This window comes from Prionailurus bengalensis, chromosome C1, assembly GCF_016509475.1.
Source record: "Prionailurus bengalensis isolate Pbe53 chromosome C1, Fcat_Pben_1.1_paternal_pri, whole genome shotgun sequence".
Lineage (NCBI taxonomy): Eukaryota > Metazoa > Chordata > Mammalia > Carnivora > Felidae > Prionailurus > Prionailurus bengalensis.
In genome coordinates, this window is record NC_057345.1 from 212,672,874 (window position 1) to 212,679,991 (window position 7,118).

Consider the following 7,118-nt stretch of genomic DNA (forward strand, 5'->3'; position numbering starts at 1 on the left):
AAAGATCTCATATTTTTTTTTTGTATTTTGTTTAAGTTATACTAATCGAATAGCTGTTTTATGTGCTATCCTGAATATTAGCGTCTGGTGCTCCATGATCAGAAGGTCATGATCCAACTCACTCTGGGTCAAGACATTTAGTTCACCACCATGTTTCTAAGGTGTGAGTGCCTTTCCACTGGGCTTCTACTCATCTGATGCTATATGTTGCTGTCTTACAGTCTAATTGCTCTCATAGCATTGAAATCAGAAAGCCCATTTCAACGGCATTGTCTTCCACCAGCATTATCAGCTTCCAGAGTACCGCGAGAATATTTTCAGAAATGATAGTGCTTCCCTCACAAATGACTTTTTAAGGCCTCAGGAAGGGGCCTTCTCCGCTTGTCTATGGACTGTAGATAGAAGGTGAATGGGTTACACAAAATAATTCCACCACAGCACATCTCCTTCTTTGTTACACAGAAGAATTTATGGTATCTCAAATTACACATAAAATGACTTCCACTGCTCTGGCATATTGAATCCAGAATCTCTTGTGCCTTCCAGATTTTAAAATAAATTAGTCTGATCTATTTTTATATTCTTCCCTATTTGTTCTAGCATCCTTGGAATCCATTCCCACACATACTGCTCAGATTTTTTTTTCTGATACAAATTAACAAAGAGCTGTGTCTGAGACTTCTTCAGACCCATGAGGCATGCAGCAATCTGACCTTATCCTTAGGTCTGGACAAAATGAGAGGTGAAAAGAAAGGACGTGGAGAAAATTGAGGTCCTTTGCAAAATAGGCAAGGGAGACATGGAGTCTTGAAGCCAAGCTAGAATAGCCTCTTTAGATGAAAAAGAAAAAAGAAAATAACTTGTTTCTGATATCAAGGCAGGCCCAGCAGACTTGAGAAGCCCGGGGAGCTTTGCTTCTTATCCAAACACTGCCATATGAGTAACCACTGCAGTTCTCAGAAGCCTATTTTTTCTCAGTCAGTGCCTTAAGATATTTGGAAACATTGCATATTTAACCAACGTGGTAATTTGACAAAGCACAGAACTCTTCCATATTTGCTTTTCAGCTCACCACCTCAGCACTGAAGGTATAAAATGTTTCAAACAGCTTCCTTTAACCGTCATGCAAAGTTCTTGGTTTTCGGTTCGCGCCCCAAGAATAGAATTATTTGAGTTTATTACTCGGTTTTAAATTATTCAGATATTATTAGCTGTGAACACCCTGCCCTGTGTTCTTGGAATGACATATGTCCTTTATTCTGTTCTATTCTATAGTCGTGGTCATGAAGCGGTCTTCAATGGCTATTTCATTACAGGTCACAACAGACAACGATCTAACAAATCACGCTGTAGCTAAATGTCACAGGCTGCCAGATCCCTATCCTTCAATATCCTGGAAGACACTAGATTTCCATTGCCTTCAGCTCTATGCAGGCTGGACAACAGTCTGACATTCTCTCAAACTCAATGGAGAAACACAGTTCACTCCCTTAATAATCTCTGCATGATGTATCAAAGTTCCTTGTTATAAAAAAAATAGAAATAAGTGCTGATTTAAGCAGAAAAGTCTTTTGTTGGAAGGGTGTTGAGGAACCCACGTGTTCTTTAATGGCCTGAGCTCTTCACCCTTCTCTGCATGCACAGAGGCCTTCTCTGGCCTTTACAGTGTCACTTCCTGTGACTTTGCAGTGTCTTCCATGAGAGAAAGTAGAAATTTTGGCTCTCCACTGCTCCTGGGCTTGCTTTGGCCAATAGGATGTTAGAAGATACTTGATAAGATGTTAGAAGACATTTGCAGTGTGCTTGCTCCGTTATGTCTTCTTGCCTTTTACCATCAGAAAGATATGCTCATAGTTGCTGGTCCATTGAAAATGAGGAAAATGGGGAGCACACCTGGATTTGATCGTAGCTCGGAGCCAAACCCCACTAAATTCAGCAGAGAGTGGCCAATCCCCTATCAAACTGCATTCATAGGCGTTTGAAACAAGTAGAAACAAATATTCACATTCGAATGCCACTGAGCTTTCCTCCAGTGAAGAGCTGTCATGCAAAATTATTGTGCAGATAGCCCATAGATACATCACAGATTCATTCAAATGACTAATGAGCCAAGAGCCAAAGGAAGATAGAAATGGCCAAGACTCTACCACAGAAATAGTTTATTTAGGATTCTACTGTAGGTGTCATTACCACTGGAGACTGGCTACTGTCCCATCATATTCCACACCCCTCAGACACACACTGAGAATTCCCTATAGCTTCATTCCTATCACGGCCACAGGAAGTAATCTCTAGTCACGGCTATTCTCATTCACCACTACTCCATATTCAAAACCCAGCCTGGGGCGTTTCATCAGCCAGCCAATGTCACACACGTCCACTCTAACACCAAGAAGTTGGGAGAAGGATAATCTGCCTCTCTGTGGCTTGGAACAATCTGTGATTCTGCCAACTATAAAAGGAATTTAAATCCTGGGTAGCCAAAAATAAATAAACAAAAATAAAAATAAAAATAAGACAAATGTCCGCCACGTGTCCTTTTGTCTGAAGGGAAATGGAAATGCCATGGATCCCATAGTCCTGCTGTCAAGCCCAACCACGTCTAAACGCAAATGTAACAATAACTAAGGTATATTAACTACGTGCTCGCCAACACTATGCTAAAAACATGATCCACACTTTTATTAGCATGATCTACATTTTCATTATGGATCGAAACTCCCCTCTATAGAAATGTGAGAACAATGAGGTTTAAGAAGGTTAGCTAACTTTCTGAAATTCACACAGCTCGCCAATGTGGTAAATGCAAGAGATAAACCAGGCTGGCTGGTGAACTACATAGAATCCTTACTCTTAAATACGGGGGTGCACTATTTCTCAAGTATTAAGGAATCATTTCCAGAAAATAATGAGGTCTCCCTTTTTGTTTTTTTTTTTACCTAAGAGAATTGGTAACTTCATGAGTATCATCAATATCCCACCCTAGGTCTTAAGCCCATAGCTAATTACTAGTTTTTAAATTTCCTTCATGCTATATTTTAAGCCACGTTCCTTTTTCTCTGCCTGCAGAGGAAATGGGAAATAGCTGGTCTTTCCCAAGTATCTGAAAACCTATTATTAAGCTTTCTATGTGCTTCTCTCATCGAGAGTCTCATAGTTGTTTTTTTTTTTTCCCCTGTCTTTAAATGGAGTATGCTGGGGTTTTTTCTTTATTTTTATTTGCTTTAATTAATTTTGAGGGGCTAGGTCGCCAAAGATTTTCTAGAGAGAGAAATGATTTCCCATTTTCTCTAAGCCCTTACTACTCCTGGAAATTTCTTGAGATTGGCATTGTGTGTGTGTGTGTGTGTGTACACATATGCATGTCTGTGGCATACCCCATTGTTACTATCACTGTTATTAATAGAATCTCGAAGGAGACTGAACATTAGTTCAAATGTTTTCTCCACTGGCACCCTGACAACCTACAAACAAGGGTGTCATATAGGAAAGAGGACAGAGGAGAGAGCCTAGTGGACCAGATCCATGTGGTAAAAGTGTTTGGCCATTAACTGGCTGTGTTTTACTTGCAACTTACTCAAATTGTTAGAACAGTTCCTCCCTTGTTTACATGGCGAGATAAAAAGGAAATAATATTGCATCCAGCTCAAAACGTGATGTGAAATGGGTGCTCAGTGGTAGCAACTGTCAGCAGTATTGCCGTTGTTTCGATATCATTGTCGTGGTCGTTAGTGTCACGACAGTGAAAATAGCTGTGGATCTTTGCATCATATTCATTGGAATCCACTTCTTAGAATTTCTTTTTCCTGAACAGTCACCAATAATAAGAGGAATCGTTTAACTAACGACCACTTCTTTCAAGTACTTAAGGTTTTCCGGAAGAAGAGCAGTAGTATTTATTCCTGATTTTTAAATTGATTGTCTTGTGAAATCATCCTCAGAGACGCTGTAGGGACTAGAGAGAGAGATTTATGTAAGCATTATTTGAGTTATCTCTGCTGTAGCTCTTGTGGTACCACCAGATAACCCAGTTGGTGATAACCACTAGTAACACCCCCACCACGATTAGTGAAAGCCAGGTTTGGGGCTAGAACATTTCTCCTCACGTTCTCCCTACTTGCCTCACCCCCCTAGTGCTCCCGGACTTTAAAGTGGGAACTCCACTTTGAAAGATTCCTTGGAATATAACCACTGAACTATGGCCCCGATGAGGCCGAAACGAATTCACAACACTCGGGTTAGAACATTTGAGGGGAAATCAGGGAGAAAATGGCCGGGACCATTTTCACACATATTATTTTCATTTTCTTTAGCACCTGAGGCATAAAAAAATAGGGTGGCTTCAGGATTTCAAGTCAAGGCGTTTCCAACAACTCTGTAAATTATCTTTCAGACAACCCATCACATGAAATAATGAAATTACTGAGTAAATAAGGAGCCAGATGACTCAAAGTGTTTTACAGTCGAGGGAACATCATGTCATGTCATGGCAGTATGGAAAGTCATCTTTATGTAAGGTTGGGATTTCTCTCTTTAAGGCATCACCTTACAGTTTGACTGCCAAGTCTCAAAGAGGCAGGGAATTAGTGCTGTCAGTTTGAAGAACTGGGAAATGATTTTCCTCTGGATTTCATCACCCCCTCATCAGCTGCATAAGCAGGAAGTGAGATAATTTGTATTTATGGAGACAGACAGGATTCTATGTCATAGGCAGGGGGAGAAATTACTACGTCCTTGTTACAGGAATAAAGATACTAGCTTTCCTTGAGCCTTTTTAGAGGTAAGTAGGATATAGATCTTTAATATTATAAGAAACAAGGTATATTAGGGACCGTAGCTGAGTGACAAGTCACTAAGTAATACTAACATGTTTGGGTGGGACCGGGATGGGGACAAAAGGATAATTCTGTTATTGAATCAAAGAGCTAATTAGCTAAAGAACTTCAAAAAGGGTGTCAGTGGTTCATGCTTAGCACTAACAGTAACCAAAGAGAGAATTATAAATAAAAGAAGTTCTTTTGTCCTGATACTCTTTCCACTTGCACCCAGCCTATTACCATATATCTTCCAGTTTTCGTTTGTATACAAAGTGTCATACAGTAGAAAAGATGCTGTAATCCCATTTGTTTGTTTTCTTCTGTAATATACGTAACAGGGCTGAATCTGTGCACCAAACAAAATAAAGTCATTTTCCTCCAACACACATTCCATTAGACATCTGGAAAACATTTGAAGCCACACTTCATGATCCGCAGATGAAAGAATCGATGCGATGAGAAATGATGGTGTTCCTCCAAGGAATGAAAAGATTTGAAAATGAGCTTTTATCTTCTGTCCTAGATGCATTTTCCAGTCCCCACTGAAGGCCAGCAAAACGGGCTCAGGAATCCACACATAAATGAGCTGGGCTTGTGCCTTAGCAGTCAAACAATCACACCTTACCAGATACCTCAAGAGTGTCCTTGATGCTCACTCACTTCACTCACAGAATTTTACCCCGGTTCTTTGTTATTACCTTTTCAGAAGGCAATTTTGATAACTTCGATCACCAGCTGTAATTACAGGCCCAGCTGTTAATGACCTAACGGCCCATTCTACTATAACCAGATGTATAGGTCAAGTGTTCCATTACACACACGGAGCAAGAGGGGGCTGGGGTGGGACTGTCCATGCCTGACCATCATTGAACTATTTCTTGCACACTCACCGATGGAGGGTTCTAAACTCTCAGCTATCCATGGATAGAATTACATTAATTTGGGTGGCAAAATACATACATATGTATTTTGCTAACTTCTTTTTGAAATGTAGCAGTTCTTTCAAATTTATTTTTATCCTTAAAATATTGTGATAGAAATTTCAGAAGATGAAGTATGGTATTCTACCCCATTTTATTTTTATTCTCTTCTATATTCTCTCCTCTTTTCTCTTCATTTTTAAGTCATATAGTTTCAGCCAAACCGAGGGAACCCAGCCAGTTATGAATTCAGTTCTCTCTTGCATTCTCCAAGACAATTCAAATTCCAAAGTTTCAGAGTCATGTTCATTTGAAAGGACTTGCAGTGTAAGGTCTCTTGTTGATTAGCTCAAATAAGAACATTATACTCTGGAATGGTCTTTGACTAAACTCTATCCAAATATTGATCTGCGCGTGGTTATACATAGGATATACTGGAATGCATTGTAGAGGTTTGCATTACCAATATGTTAAAAATGTGGCTGAACTATTTGGTTCAAAAGAACGAGAAGAACAGAACACCTGTTAGTTGGATGGTTACACTGTACAAGAATCTGTAGCAAAAACCGGGATCCTGGGTTACAGAGGGGCATATTTTAAAGATACTGCACAGAATGAACTAAATGTACTGAGAATCATTCTGAGAACAGGTCAATAGGATTCACCAGGCTCCCAAAGGAGTCTGTGGAACAAAAAAGATTAAGAATTCCTGCTCTAAGTTATAGACAATGATTTGTCCTATGTTTTCTTTGGGGAGCTAATGAAAGGGCTGGGGAGGCCAAGGACATACCTGGAGCAGGGCCAGCATCATGGGCATGTGACCAGTACAGTCTCACAGGACCCACGCTCAAAGGGGATCTTTGCTTGGGATTTATACTCTGGAGGCGCCATGGTAAATAACTAATAATTTTATCTTTGAATTTTTGTAAATAAGAGTCCATTGAGAGAATAGAGAATGCACCAAGGGAATGGAATTTTGGCTCAGGCTCAGCCCGTTTTCTACGATCTCTTTGTGTTCCTGCCTCCCTCAGACAGCTTCTTTTCCAAACATCCTTCCAACCTTGTCCTGATTTTTGAACAAGGGGTACCACATTTTAAAATAAATGTTTTATTTTAGAATAGTTCTATATGTGAAAAAAAATGTGAAGGTGGTACAAAGAGGTTTAACATACCCAACATCTGATAAATGAGTAGTGAAATTGGGATTTGAACCCAAATATATGGGACCCCAAGGCTCACAGTTATGTAAGTTTACGGAACCATCATAGTTTTTCCTGGCTGGGGGCATTAAGGGAATATGGTGTCAACTCTCTACTTCCTTTTTTTTTTTTTTTTAATTTTTTTTAACCTTTATTTTTTTTTTTTATTTTTTTTTTAATTT